This window comes from Drosophila serrata, unplaced genomic scaffold, assembly GCF_035046125.1.
Source record: "Drosophila serrata isolate PLE 108 unplaced genomic scaffold, ASM3504612v1 contig_217, whole genome shotgun sequence".
NCBI classification, from domain to species: domain Eukaryota; kingdom Metazoa; phylum Arthropoda; class Insecta; order Diptera; family Drosophilidae; genus Drosophila; species Drosophila serrata.
The window spans coordinates 2,043,866-2,060,427 of NW_028257115.1; the positions used below are offsets into that span (position 1 = coordinate 2,043,866).

The 16,562-nt window shown below is 37.1% G+C and overlaps 1 long non-coding RNA gene across 1 annotated transcript; it reads left to right on the top strand.

Moving 5' to 3' along the window:
• Positions 1-348: 348 nt before the first annotated feature.
• On the top strand, positions 349-2,794 carry LOC147644213 (uncharacterized). Its single transcript, XR_015270924.1, has 3 exons — positions 349-955; positions 2,236-2,377; positions 2,454-2,794. It is a non-coding gene; the product is annotated as an uncharacterized LOC147644213 (long non-coding RNA).
• The last annotated feature ends 13,768 nt before the right edge of the window (positions 2,795-16,562 follow it).

The following is a 16,562-nucleotide window of genomic DNA, read 5'->3' on the forward strand; positions in this document are numbered from 1 at the left end:
CATCAACTCACTACAATTCATTAGTTCCTCCAAAAATTTGAATAAAAAATTCACCGCAATGAAATTTTTACTGGCCGCATTGAAAGTGCCCAAGAGTGAGACCGATAGAAGACATGGCAGGCTGCCTATACATATATTCATCTCCCTTCATGTATGCGCTTCTAGTCGATCTCCAAAAGCGGTAGAATAAAGTAGAGGTCAAAATAGTTGTTACGCTCCAAAAAGCACAACGAAGGTGCGTCTTCTTCTTGTTAACCGTATATCCTTATGTATTGTATTTAAGCAATGCAATATAAATTGTTAAACATATATTCATCAATTATTTCAACATCTAACCAACTAATTAAGTCCTACAGCTCTAATTTTGTTTACGTGCAAGCATGCTAATAACGTTGACCGCTACTGTTCGCGGGCCTTTTGCATTTTCTTAGTGTGCGTGCATGTGTGCAATAAAATCTCAATAAAGCTAGATTTTTGCCAAATAAAAACCCAATGTACAATAAGAATATTGAAATAATAGAATATTGGATGTGGACAGACATACCTGCACCTGAACAAACTGCCAATTTAATCATATTGGTTTCCCCAAGAACAAATGGCAGTTGGTCCCCTGAAAAAACACACACACGCGAACGCGAAGTCGCCGAGCTAGCGAAAGTTTCTCTGCCAACAAGGAAAACCACTTTAACCGTAAAAACCTTTGTAATTGCAATCGGGAAACACACTGTCCATGTATACACTACATTCGGACAGCGATTTTTAACAATTTCCGTACATTTCTATAGCTTTTAACCGACTTTTTTCGATTTTAATCCGCGAGACGACGCGACTTGCTCTGTGGTCGAAACGAAAAGAAGAAGAAACACACCAGGAATGGTGGTTACGGAAAATAACTGGGCATCACTGGCCAGGGTTAGCTCGCAGCTGTGTTGAATACGATCATTTGAACAACATCGTAAGTAAATCAAAAGAAAACGACAATTTAAATAAAGAGGTCAAAAGTTAAGTCAATATTTTTCTTTAAGAATTAGTGAGTTCTTCGCTTAAATAAATTACATTTGCCATAAATGCATTAACCCCCGCCTGTCATCAACTCACTACAATTCATTAGTTCCTCCAAAAATTTGAATAAAAAATTCACCGCAATGAAATTTTCACTGGCCGCATTGAAAGTGCCCAAGAGTGAGACCGATAGAAGACATGGCGGGCTGCCTATACATATATTCATCTCCCTTCATGTATGCGCTTCTAGTCGATCGCCAAAAGCGGTAGAATAAAGTAGAGGTCAAAATAGTTGTTACGCTCCAAAAAGCACAACGAAGGTGCATCTTCTTCTTATTAACCGTATACCCTTATGTATTGTATTTAAGCAATGCAATATAAATTGTTAAACATGTATTCATCAATTATTTCAACATCTAACCAACTAATTAAGTCCTACAGCTCTAGTTTTGTTTACGTGCAAGCATCCTAATAACGTTGACCGCTACTGTTCGCAGGCCTTTTGCATTTTCTTAGTGTGTGTGCATGTGTGCAATAAAATCTCAATAAAGCTAGATTTTTGCCAAATAAAAACTTAATGTACAATAAGAATATTGAAATAATAGAATATTTGATGTGGACAGACATACCTGCACCTGAACAAACTGCCAATTTAATCATATTGGTTTCCCCAAGAAGAACAAATGGCAGTTGGGCCCCTGAAAAAACACACACACACGCGAACGCGAAGTCGCCGAGCTAGCGAAAGTTTCTCTGCCAAAAAGGAAAACCACTTTAACCGCAGAAACCTTTGTAATTTCAATCGGAAAACACACTGTCCACGTATACACTACATTCGGACAGCGATTTATAACAATTTCCGTACATTTCTATAGCTTTTAACCGACTTTTTTCGATTTTAATCCGCGAGACGACGCGACTTGCTCTGTGGTCGAAACGAAAAGAAGAAGAAACACACCAGGAATGGTGGTTACGGGAAATAACTGGGCATCACTGGCCAGGGTTAGCTCGCAACTGTGTTGAATACGATCATTTAAACAACAAAGTAAGGAAATCAAAAGAAACGACAATTTAAATAAAACGGTTAAAAGTGAAGTCAAAGTGCAGGTAAAAATCTGAGGAATATATTTTCTTTAAGAATTAGTGGTATTCTTCGCTCTATAATAAATAATTAATTAAAAATTTTTTATTATTGTAATCCTGTATTTACTATTTGAATTTATTATCCAACAGGAATTGTTTTATGTGAAATGTAATGTTTTAAAAATGGAAGAACGCAAAGGATTTAAGTACAATAAAGCAATTTCATGTACAAAATAAAATCCTCTTGGCTTAAAATTAAATAAATTCCATCAGTTCAGCGAGTGCATCTAAGGTTCGTTGCAATAAAGAATTGATTTCATTTCCCTTAGTTTTTCCGCTTTCATCTTTTACTCCCCGCAATTCGACAGCTGCGACGACGACTCCTCGAGGACGAAAACGAAATCGACAAGGACAAGGCGGATGGCTGCTGGGACTCATGGATGTTGACTGTTGGCAACGCGTGGACACAAACGCGGACATGGCCTGTCCATAGCTCTCGGCCACTTATCAGCGTGCGGCTGCAATTGTTTTCTTGTAAAAGTCAATTTTTGAAGTGTTCGCCAACCGGAAATCGGAAACACCAGCCGAGAAAACAGAGATGGAGGAAAGGGAGACTTTCTGTTGACCTCGTTCCACTCGTCGCCCATATTTCTCAGCGGGATGCAGGAGCAGCAGGACCACGCCCTAGAGCTGACCAGCAACTGGTTGATAAGTGGTAAGTGCACGTAAAATAAAAATATGTTAAGCAGAGTCCTTAAATTACTATTAATTAAATATTAATAAATATATATTTATTATCAAATATTTCAGTTAAAAGATCAGGTAAATTATATGGGCTTCAGAAAATCCAAGCGGTTTCAAGAAGGATGTATTGATAAGCTCAAATCTATTCCTTATGTATAAATTATTAACAACCTGTTCTTGCATATAAGTAATATTTTTAAAATTATATATTGTATTACTTTTTCCCCACTATTTTCCCTCAGTGTCCTTTGGCCATGCTAAGAAGCTATTGATAAATGAGCCGCATTTAAGCATGGTCAGCAGCTGGAGGCCCTGGGGTTGGGTGGTGTAAGGACTAAAGCTTGGTTCGGAGGTCCTACGCTAAATGAAATTCAAAGTCAATCCGTTCAAGCGGAAGTAAATTATGTTTTCTTTGCTCGCTTGCCAGGACCAGGGAAATGGAGGGATGTTGCGGGATGCTGGGTGCAAAGTGCATGAAACTGAAACGAATTGCAATCGAAAACGGAAACGGGGTCAATCGATATTGTCCATTTGGTGGCCGCCAGTTGGTAATGGCTGCCAAAGGTTAAATGCGAATAGAATTCGTGTATATATATACATATGTTTGTGTGTGTTTTCTTTCATTGTTCTTGCATTTTTCGAGTAGTTTTCACAGCTGAACGCACAGCACACACTCCAAGCTGCTGCTTCAGCTCCTGTTTGAATATGCGATTTTCGATTAACAATTGCCCAAGCGTACGATAACCAAATTGAGCTTAAAATGTCTCCTTTGGGGCCAAGATGGCAATTTTTTTTTTCGTTTAATATATTGACAATATAATAAATCAAACAAGGACAAGGAAGAGAACTTACTGAAGAATTTAATAGAAAGTTGAAAATTTACTATGTACTTTAATAAACACATTCCAAATAAATACCAGTAGATAATAAGCATATTTATTTTATTTATTAAATTTTTTCTTACCTATTCCATTTCCCAAATTATATTATTGACGTTTAAATTGTAAACTTTTAAACTTTACAATTAATAAAAGGAAATCTCTTTCACTCCAAATGCCACAGGCAATGCGAAATCATCGGAAATCGCAATTTGAGTAAGTCCCATATTTGCCATCAGCCAAACGGAAGTCGCAACAAATTAAACCCTAAGGTTAATGCCGCTCAACAACAAAAAGGCACAACAATATCGAGCAGATAAATTCTGCTTATAAATGGAAAGTGTGGAGTGAATCCCCGCTTTACATTGCCTGGAACAGTAAACGGAAGTGACGCCCCCTGAATTCTTTATGTGTGTGAGTGTGTGAGTGGCCTTGCCCCATCCTGCTGCTCATGCTCATGCATGCGTGTGCCTGTAATTTCGATTTAGATGCAAAGTGCCAAAGGAATCGTGTTAGCTGAGACGTCACCAGATAATAATCCTTTTCTGTTAACGCCTCCGCGAGTTATAAAATGTGTCACAGCAATGTTTCGGCCTCAATAAAGTATATTTAAATAATGGAAATGATAACAAAGTCGAAGAATGTATAGAGGATATGTCTTTGTGGGCGGAAAAATTATAAGGCAAAGGATAGAGCAAGGCTCTAGGTTTTTTATTTTGTTGTATAGAAGAGATGGGTTTATGGCAATCTTAACTTAAGAAGTGGTTTGTTTTTTTACTATCTGTTTAAGGGATCCCACAGTGCGTATGAGTAACGAGATCTCGGTGACTTTTGGTATATTTAAGAGGAAGTTCAATACAATCTTACTATATAATTTAAAAAATAAATAAAATCATAATCAATGTTTAATTTCTTACACTTATTTCGATTTTATAATTTTAATTTATATCTGAACATATCTCCAATTGATTCATCCGCAAAAGTATAAAAATGCACATTTCCGCCAGCAGGCAAAAAGACAAGGACTCCTCATTGAATAACGAAGGAATAAAAAACAATTTAATTGCTGCATTTCGTCGCTCTCCTATTGGACAGCCTTCTTTTGTAGCCTGTGTCCTGCCCTCGTCCTGTTTTACCGCCTTTCTTCTCTATCTCTCTCTCTCTCTTTCTCGTCCCTCTGTTCCATGCAAAACTGTGTCAAATTTAACGCCTTCGGTAATGAATTTGTAACAACATTTTATTGTTGTGCTTTTGCAACATGGAGACATTGCAACAGCAGCAGCAGCTGCAATCCCCCTTCGGCGCCCCTCTTTCCCACTCGCCATTTTCCGACCCCCATTTACCCCATTTCCCCCCACTCATTGTTTGGCCGTGTTTTTGTTATGGCCACAATAAGGAGAAAATAAAAACAACAAACCCTCGTCACACACACAGAGAGAGAAACACATGAAAACAAAAGCACAAAACTGTGTTAACAAGGCAACAAGAAAATAAAAAAATAAAAAAATTCATATATATATATACAACGAAGAAGGATCAGGCTGAGGAAGAATGCAGAGACAGACGCAGGAGAAGGAAAAGCCAAGCAAAAGAATAAGGACATTGAGAAGGAGCTGGTAATGGAATGCCCCCACTGAATGGGTTGAGATGTCTCTGCTTCTGCCGTTGGCGCACAATGCGTTTTGCATTTTAGCAACAATTTGACACAAATTAAAATGTGCAAAAAAAGATATATATATATATGTATATATATATATGTTTAAGGGCACAAGGGTACAAGTTGAGCAGAAGAGTCCCAGGAGTGGGAGCCATAGATCTATATCCCCCCCGCACAGCCGCAACACGCACACATCCTGGTACGCGTATCCTGGCATATGTCTGGCATATTTTAGCCTATGCCTCCGCGTTACTACACCTCTATTTTTGCACTGAGGAAAAATATTTAGAAGAGGCTTTTCTTCTATATTTTAAATAATACATATTTAAAGCTAAATATGCATACATTTTTTAGGAAATATTTTAGAGAGGTTTGAGTATTTTAAAGGTGGGGTTTTATACTTAAAACTGAGTGTGGAAGATACAAAAATTGTGCTAAAATTAACAAGACAGAAAACCAATATTGGCCAGCTGAATTTTATATACCCTAGCAGTTTGTAATTTCATTAAAGAATCACAACGGAAATCACTCTTAACTAAGCTTAAAATATTTGCTTTTTTGAATTAATATTATTCAATATCTTTGTATTGCAATTTTACTGACTAATTAAAATTGTAAAAACTCATATCTAAGCCAAAAAAGCATTAATTTTAATTCGGAAAGCTTTTCCATGTTAGTTTTTATTAGGTTAATAAATCTGTATACTGAATTTTAAATTTAAAGAAACTTAAATTTTTATCAATTTTTGAAAATTTTAACATTGGAAATTTAACAATAAAATTTGGATAAATAAATAAAATTATATTTTTTCCGCCGGAGGTGTTTAGATCGATTCGGCTTTTAATGCTGATCAAGAATATATATGATTTATAGGGTCGGAAATGATTCCTTCACTGCCTTTCAAGCTTCTGACTAAAATAATAATGTTCTGCAAGGATATAAGAATAAGCCTTAAAATCTTTGATATTATATATAAAAAACAAACCAAAATTAGAAAAAAGATTCAGATCACATTGGATTTTCACATAAAATTTAATTGATTTAAAAGCTTTTATGAAATTAAACCAGGAATTGATATAAAATTATATTGCTTTAAAATTGCTGCATAAAAATCTTCAATACTTCCTCTATCTAATTATCTTTTAATTATACTTTTTATATGTATTTTTCCCCAGTGCTCTTCCTATATCCCACATCACCTGGCACACGTGTCAAATATTTGTCGTTAGTGCGAGCGCTGAGCCGTGTACCCAAAGCTTCCGTCCGTCTTCGTTGCCGGCCTCGTCCTCGTCCTCGTCCTCGGCCTCCTCCTGTTCCGGCACCTAACACCTGAATGAGTCCCCCAGGTGTGTTGGATCCTGAACTCGGAACCGGGCTTGGCTCGACTCGACTCGATTCGACTCGCCTAGCCTCGCGGCTGTCTCTTCATTTGACTCTGTTAGTTCCAATGAAGTGGAAATATGTCAACAGGCAACGGAAGTTGGCTCTAGCTATAAAAACAGGTAAAACAAAAAGCAAAAAAAAGCGAAAACAACAGCGAAAATGTTCGCAAATTTTTCTTATTTTTCCCCTTCTTTTTTTTGCGAGTCCCATATACGCCCTGTTGGTGATCAGGTAATGGTAATGCCGCTGGTGGGCTTTCCCCGGCCTGGAACTGGTGATGATGCCTCCCCTTACTTTGCCGCCGCTCAAGGCGAGATAAAACTAGTTGACACACTTTGGCTGCATGGGATGAGGAAGGTTATTCAGATTACGGCGAAACTGTCTGGGATTTTATTCAGACAAAAAAAAATATATAGACAAAAAGGAAGGAAGTGAAGGAACTCAAATGGCTTAAGGCCATAATTATTTATTCATTTGGCGATTTTTCATTTGCTATTTTAAGTGCGATATTGCCTAGGGGGTATTTGAATGGGAATGTGATTAAATAGGCACAGAAGTTTAATTAGAAAATAAAAAAACTTAAATGTTGAAAATAATTATGTTTACCAAGCTCAAGTAAGTTTTAAAATGTCTTCTTTAATGGGAAGTAAACTAGGTTTTCTTTAAGCTAAATGTCTTTAGGTAAAGCTTGGACATATGAACGTTTAAATCTAAGTAAGAAAGTAAAACTCCTCTTTCAAATACCTTTTTTTAATCCCTTTAAAATCACCATATTTTCAGCACATTGAAATTCATCTACACCCTTGAAAAATCTGCTCATTCTCTAGAGAATTTCCTGTTTGTTTTTGCTGCCTTTGCCTTTTGGTCCTTGATATACTTATGCTGGGCGTATTTAGTTTGGTGATTCACGATAATGAGAGCACGTCGGGGATTCCAACAGCTAGAGCAATTGCAGTCCCGTCTTGTTTCCTGATTGTCCAGATCCAGATCCAGCTACAAATTCAGCTGCGTGCTTTGCCTGGCATCCTGGCATCCTGGCTCCTGGCTCCATATCCCTGCGACTGAGTCTGTTGTCGTTGTCGCACTTCCGTTGCGCGCTGTTTAACTTTTTGTGTGCAGTGACATGAGCGCACATAAATCCGACCCTCGAAAAAGGGGGGCAGTCCTGGGAGCGCTAGCAAGATTTGTTATGGTTGCCCCCCTTCCCCCCAACTCAGATGACCTTCCCCGCTTGTTGGCATTTGGAATTCGCCATTTATCTTTGGCTTTATGCCAAAATAAAACTACCAAAAAAATGTATAACAGCAGCAGCAGGACTCCGAGGCTGGTCAAAAGGGGAAATGCTTATTTGTTAAGGCGAGAGCGGAGTCAACCCAAAGATAAATAGGGAGCGAGATATATCCAGGAGATCCCTCATAGATATGTACGGGGATTTGACCTGCAATAAAATGCCCGAGTTTATCATGGCCATGTCCATTTGGACAATTTGCCTCACCAAATAACTCACTACACTTCATTGGTTGTGCTTTGCTGGCCTCTGTTGCTTTTGCCTCATTATTTTTATCACGAATTTACCATTTTCCGGTCGTGCCACCACCAAAACAAATCGAAATTAAATTCCAACAAATTTTCGGACAATCGCGTTTGTTTTTGCTAACCGCAAAATGTGAAAACAATTACACATTATTCAATTAGTGTGCACATTTATGGCCAACGTAAGCAAATATTTCTCATTTCATTGCATTTTTATTTAACCCGATTTGGTGCTTTAGCACGAACGTGGCCAAAAATTTATTCAAACACAAATTAAACATAATTTAACACTCAATAAAATGGATAAGGCCAGGGTGTAGGCCAGTGAATTTACTGCTCATTTAGGGGGAGTCACATTCTTTGAATTTTGTTTCGGGGTAGAAGGAATGTAAGAACATCTATAAAGAGTTAATTGAGTTGCATGTTTAAGGCATTATTTTGGAATTTAAGAGAAAGTGAAATAAATAGCAAGGAAAGTATATAAGGAATAATAAAGGGAAAAGGAAACCTTGGTTTCAATAGCTTTCTGTTTTATTTTTATACAATTTGTAGCTCATTAAAGAGTTAAAGAGTTAGTAAGATTTTAATTTCCATATATTCTATTCCTGTATCCCCTTTTTCTTAATTTATTTAATTATAACTATTTAAGATCCTGTTGAATTTAAAATGTCACTCCTAAAAGTACAAGAAACCTAAAAGGCACTGTTTAAATATTGATTACCTTCCTTATTTTTCCCTGTAATTCTAATTATTTTATCGCTCATAAATATAAATCTCTCATCCTCTGTTGTCTGATTTACAATTACAATGTTTTGTCAGATTTTAAAATATTAAATGCGGCTGCCAATTTAATGGATACAAGTTTCTGATTCACACGAGGGAAATGTGGATGCACTGAAATCAGAATATGTTTAAGCTTCAAATTTATTCAAATATTTGCATTCAATATAATTAATTAGAGTACCATTTACACTTCCTCTGTGGCTTTCCTAAACATTTGCTGTGCGTGTGTGGCGTATACTGATATAAATTCAATTTGATTCGCATTAAAATTAAATACAGATAGTTTGCCATTAACCTTATATTAGCGTGTGCTTAACCCACTGACACAAATTACCGCAATTTGTTTTTGGGCCTAATGAATTACACATGCATGCAGAGGGAGGAGGAGGAGTTGGAGGAGGGATTTAGTGGGCTAAGCCAGACCAAAAGGCAATAAAATATATATACGTACATACTTGGCATATGGTGGAGTTGGATGTGCATTTGCTATGACAATGTTTTTCGGCTAATTAGTGGCCTGTGGTTCATCCCATATCTTTGTGTATTTTGCAATTTACAAGCGCAAAGATTGCGAAATGTGAAAATGGGAAATGGGAAATGGTAAATGTGAAATGGGAAAATGGCTCTGGCAGTGAAAATCGATTTGAACCAGGCAACCGAATGGCCATTAACATTTGCACTGGTCCAAAAAAGGGCTATAACCATAATTATTAATGGGGGCTTGTATCGAAGAGGATGGCGGGGAATGGTTTTTGGCATTACATTTTCTCCGCTTTTCCCCCATCCCACTGCCTGCTGTCCTTATCTGAAAAGTGGGTCTAAAACTAAGCCCGGCTCTAAAGCCGCTTCGAAAAAATTTGCTGTTATCCTGCTGCCTCGCTCCTTGCTGCTCGTCAGCTCCTTGCCACTTGCTCCTTGCTCTGCTCCTGTTGGCTAACAAATGGTTAGCAATGCGCACAATTGCAGGCAATTCATCTTGGCCGCCATCTAGCAATTGTTCGCTCAATCGGCGACAAAAACGCAGCCCAGAATGTACGGAGGGCGAGAGATGGCAAGCTCAAGCTCAAGCCAGGGAATCGCATTTATCGATTGGACTTCATCAGCCGCACACAAACGAAGACACACATACAGTTGAAGGTCCTTAGAACACTGGAAAAAATAACAGTCTAAGTTAGAACTTAAAACAACTGAGTAAAGGGATTTACATTTGAAATATAGAATCTTTAGAGCCTTTAGAAAGGTTTGTTAAAATAAACTGCTGTCATTGAATTGATGAAATAAAATATATAGCATATTTAAGACATATTTTTAAGTGAATTCAAATAATACATAAAATGTAGCATACTTTGACGCAGATTCATAAGGTGATTTCAATCTCTTAAAGCCTTTTTCACAAAAGGTTTCTTTTAATTTAGCAGAATGTTAGACAAATTTCTATATGCTCTTAATTAATATATAAAATATAGATTAATTTAAGACACATTTTAGGTGAGATCAATTCTTTGGAATTATTTTTGATATTAAATAAAAAAGAAAATATAATTATTAGGATAGTTTTCTTTCTAAACAACATTATTATTTCGTTGTATACAATTTACTTAACTAATTTCATATCTCATAAAGGAAATATGAGCCTAATATTCTTAGTTTATCACCTTTAAACTTAGTTATACTAATTTTTTCTAACTGCATTCCGTCTGTCGCTTCTTTCTTCATTTCTGTGAAATTCTCAGCTCGCCGCAGTCGCGCAGCCATTGAGTTATGGCAAACATGCGGCATAAATTATGGCTCCCAGAGAGAGAGGTGGGGCAATGTAGAGGGGAAGGACATCGACGGCAGGTTGAAGGTTGGCTGCTGCTGCTGTGCTCTGTTGGTTTGGTTTTGGTTACCGCTGTGGGGTACCCGGGTGTCCGGGTGTAAGGGCCAGGAAGCAGAGCATTGACATGCCAAGTGCGAGCTCAGCGAGCTCATGACATGACAGTTGCTCATCGTCAGCGGCAACAGCAGGAGGGATATATCTATATATATATACAAATATATGTATATATCGAGAAATATAGCAAGGCAATCCGGAGTGAAGGTATGGATGGGAGTGATGAGGTCTGTTTGTCTCGCTGATGAAGACGATAACTGTCAGTGGCTGTCAGGTTGAGCACTTGACGGTGCGCTGGGACCAAAAACTAATTCACACAGTTGCACGGAAATGAAAGCGCACCCAGCCCAATTAAGGTGGGAGGGATGTTCTAGGAATTATGCCTCCTCCACAAGGTCATTGAGGGCTTCCTCTAATCAATGATTGATTCCCAGTCCTTTAAACACACTCACACTCACCCCTTGGGGCGGGCTCAAGTGCCCAATAAAGGCAAAACCTGGTGGCTACTGCTGCTGCCGTGTGCCACATGGCGTATGATTATTGCGTATACGCAATGGGGTCACTTTAACATTATGAATTATGCATAACACAGGGGCATTCATAATCATTTCTGCGGTGCTTTTACCCTTATCATACCACCGACGCCTATATCCCTATTAAAATCAGCGCTTTGCCTGCTCATAAATGTTTAACGCACCTGCAACGGCTGAGGCCCAAAACAAACCAACAAAAAAAAAAGAGGAAAAACGTTTGGCCAAACCCTGTTCGGAGGCCCAGCATATTTTCCATATGAACGCCTACACTGAAGTATATTTTTGTTGGATATTTTATATCAGTAAAGTAAAGAAAATTGCCTTTTTATTTAGAAGAAAAAATAGCTTGTATTTAAACTAGATTTTCCAAAGTTAAAGTGGTTAAAGAAATGTTTTCATTTGAAAAAATACCTATTTATGGGATTAACCATCTCTTTCTGAGTTATAATTCAAGTTAAATACATTTATCATTTATTTTCATAAGCTTAACCTTGCTAATCCCTCAAATTTTTTGTCCGTGCTTAACAAAGCTGAATATCTGGGGTATTTGTGGAAATATGTGGCATACATAACAATGATCCCTTTTATTTTTTTTTGGTTGGCCAGACAGCTTTTCATGCCCGGTTTTTTATCTGCCGCAAATGTGCGAAAGTGGCCCAAGAGCCAGTGTTCAGGGCATTGGGTTTGCCCAGGTGAAAGGGGAGTTTGTATTAGCCGACAATCAATGTGCAGGATCCTCGTGGGAGGCACCCCTTTTTTTTTGAAACCCTCAAGTGCTTATTATAGTGCCATGTATTCAGAACATAAATCACATGCCCGCAGTTGAGACACGTCGCTTGCTGTGTCGTCACCCATCCATCCATCCTTCCATCCGACCATACATGCAGCCATTCATTCATCCATCCATTCGTTCATTCATTCGTTCGTTATTTATTCATAGCAAATGTTGTTACCTCCTCCGCTCCCTGCTGCCGCTGCTGTTGCTGCGGCGAGGCGTCCTTGCCTCCTAGCTGTCTGGTTGCATGAAATGTACAAAATGTTTGGGCTTAAATAAATACAGAAACCTCAGTGAGAAAACCGAACCCGAAAAGCCCCAGCCGCAGTAACAATGCGTCGCTTGTCGCTATTGTTGCCAATGCTCCTGCAGCTTCCTCTCCTAAAAACCCATGCACTCTGAAAAATAGGCTACAAATTTTTTAAAATAGATTATATGAAGACTTATTAGAGAAACCTTTTCTTATTAAAGGAATGGAAAGGAATAGAAATGATTTAAATATACAAATTACCTATGGATATAATTTAAAAATAAATATTTTTTATAATAAGGCAAACTTTTCCTTAAGATATATATATTTCTTTTCCATTAAAATACACTTTTCTTCCTACATAGCCTGTTTTTCTTAGTGCTCCTGTTACTCCTGCCACTTGTATCCCTTCCTCTTGTTTCTAGGTACGTGTGTGTTTAGCGTGGCGTAAAATAAATCATTTTGCTGCGGTAAACACACACTCTTACACTCATACACACACACACACACACACACTCCATCCAACCCAAAGGAGTGAGGACAGAAGCTGAAGATTCTGCAGGCTGCATATAGAGATAGAAATGTTACGATAGAGAGTACAAATTGCCATGAGCAGCCATCTGCGAGCTCCACCATCTCCTGCTCCACCCCTTTTTGCCTGGAGTTAAGCCCCAAAAAATTAGCTGAATGAATAAAAATGAGTCATTTGTACACGAAGGAATTTGAGGCGAATTAAGCAGTTGAAATCGCTGGAAAACTTCCTTTCCTGACAGGGGAAAAGATGTGTGTGATAAGCTCAGGCTTAGGGTAAGGCAGCCCACCCAAAATCTGGCTAATAAACGTGGCTGACAGCGCACAAGATTGTGTGGAAAATTAACATACTTGAAATAAAATCGGGAAACCCTGGGAAAATACATAAGTAAACCTCCTATACCCTAAAGTACATACCCTAAATATACCCTTGCAGATTGAAATTCGATCACTAGGAATTAATGCAATTTAGTTTATTTATTTTTATTATTATTATTATTATTAAAAAACAATGAAGTAATGACTATATAATAATGACTATATAATATATTAGTCTGATTTTATAAAATTTTACACAAAATTCTAGATTAATATATAATATATATATCATATATTCTTACTGTTTAGAGTTACTTAATGTTCATTGATACTACTGATCATAGTTAAATTAAATATCAGCTCGCTGCTGCTCTCTGCCGCTCCCCCTCTCTCGCTATGTTAATCGCTCTATGTTAATCTCTAGAGGCAATAGCTTCTCTCCCACGCACTCACACTCTCTTCTCTGCTCTTCTCTGCTCCTCTCTGCTCTTCTCTGCTCTTCTCTGCTCTTCTCTGCTCTGCTCTTCTCTGCTCTGCTCTTCTCTGCTCTGCTCGCGGACTATAAATAGAGGCGCTGAGGGCCCGCGCTCCTCAGTCTGTCCTAGGGGTACCTAGTGTTAACATCTCAAGTGATAGTGCAAGTGATCACCCTTCGACCCCAAAAAAATGACGTGGCCAATGAAATACATCTGGATGACTAGGAAGAAGCTCACTTTGGATGGAATCAGCATTCTTGGTCACAACACTGGAAAGAAGAAAACAATGACGTGTCCCTTACTGCGGTAAGTCTTAATCATGACAATTATATTATGTATGAAGAAGCTATTGGCTTTATATTCCAATTTATTTCCTTATTGCCATGGTCCCCTTTACATACTTACTAGTCATAGATACTTACTGATCAGAGTTACTTAATGTTTATTGATACTTACTGATCATTGTTACTTACTGTTCATAGATACTTACTGATTATAGATACTTACTGTTCAGAGTTACTAAATGTTCATTGATACTTACTAATCAGAGTTACTCAACAGTCATACTTACTTACTGTTCATAGATACTCACTTATCATAGTTAATTACTGGCCATCGATACTTACTATTTAGAGATACTTAACGTTCATTGTTACTTAATGATCATAGTTACTTACTGCTCATAGTTACTTACTGTTCTAAGTAACTTAATCTTGAAAGATGATACTAACTGATCCTCTACATTTATTTACCGTTTCTCTGGCAGTTATTTTATATAGTATTCAGATTTTCGCAAAACAAAAACCAAAAGAATCATATTAGATAAAAATGTGGTAGCTTCAAAACTGAGGAACTAGTTTGCGTAGATTCGGACAGACGGACATGGCTAGATCGAGTCTTCTTTTGATGCTTATCAAGAATATATGTATATACTTTATATGATCGGAAATGACTCCTCCACTGCGTTACAAACTTCTGACTTGAAACAAAACAAATCAAATATTCAGGTTTATGAGTGTTCTATATTTTCGTGTACGGCTCATAAAAATAAAACTCATCTATTAGTCATTCAATTAAATTTCAATCAAATTAAATCAATTATATTTTCATGAATGTGTATTAAAGTGAAAATAAATATCTCCAACCCAGCACAAATAAGCGCCAAAGCTAAGCCACAGAAACATACATCATTCCCCCTGACAAGCTGGCCACAGTTAAATAGTCTTTAAATTCAAATGCAATACAACAATAGATGAAACAAGAACATATTAAATTGTTAAATAATGTACAGCAAGTGCATGTGTTAATAAACATTAAATAAAAGGCTTAATTTTGAGAAAATCAACTGAAGAAAGTCAAATTCAGAAAGTCAGAGACTGCAACTAAGTAATTAAACAATAGAGACAAGTATCAAGTAACTATAAATTCCTCAGCAGGCTTAAACATTACACAAAACCAATAGTAATAATGAACTTTAGACAAGTGCAGATATATACAAGTACATTAATATATATCTACAGAATTTAATTACGAAGGGAATAAACACAGACAGAAATTGAGAGGCTGCTGCAGCTACTAATAGGGGGGACGAGGCGAAATTAAGTTTTTCATGGCAAATTTATTCATGGCTTTCTCTAATTAACTTTTACGCATTCCCTGGACTAGACTGAAAAGCGATATAAAACCCCGAAGGCCATGGCCCTGCTGCCCATGTGTACTCCTTACCTGTGGAATTGTGCGTAATTCAATTGCTCAGACCCCCAGAATCAACTGACCGGAAGCACTAAAACCTGACTGCCTGACGCCGCTGCCTGCCTGCACAAATATAATTAAAATGCTCCAGCTCTTAGAGGGGAGAATTATATATAAATAAAGCAAGAAAAACAGAAATAAATAAGAGCAACACAAAGGTAAAACTTGTCATTTAATGTCCTCCATCAAAGTAAAAACGAAATCCAACAGAAATTGATGATGGGGAGCAGTAGCCTCCAGGAGAAAACTAAATTGAAGTCTTAAGTCTAAGGGAGAAAAATCTCACCAATTTGTTGCCTTAATTTAAAAACAAGTAGAACTCAACCCAATTTTTATTGGTTCACTTGCATCATGTTCAATTTCTGGCACTCCAAGACCCGATCCTTTCCCTTCGCTGTTGCAGTTTTGCTGTTACCAATCTCAAATACACGAATGTTGTGTTATTTCCGTCAAAAGAGTAATTAAACGTACAAAGCCAACGACATTTCAACACATTTCAGAGACGCGCAGCAGGGAAGCCAGGCAGCAGACAACAACACCGAGGGATTGCTCAAAAATTAATTAAAGAAATTGTGGCTTTAATGTAAAAATAGGAAAAGCCAATTATAACAAAAAAGTGTCAAAGCCAGATTTTTATAACTATGAGATTTAATTTATTAATATTTTAATTAATTATTCAGTATTATAAAGGACGGGAAAAAGATATGGAGTTTAGAGTAAACTTGAATGAAATATGTATATTATGAAATTGTAAAGAAAATAATAAAATGTTAAATCATTGATTCTATTATATAAATAAATTATTTTAAAAGCTACCTAAAAAATACAGTAAAAACCTTTTACTTTTGTTATAGAAATTTTAAATTGCTTGTTGAAAAAGAGCTTCAGAGGAATCTAATTTAGGGAACCTGAAATTTGTTTATCCTTGAAATGAAAATCTATCATAACTAAGCCAAAAATGCATTAATTTGCAATCGGAAAACTTTCCTAT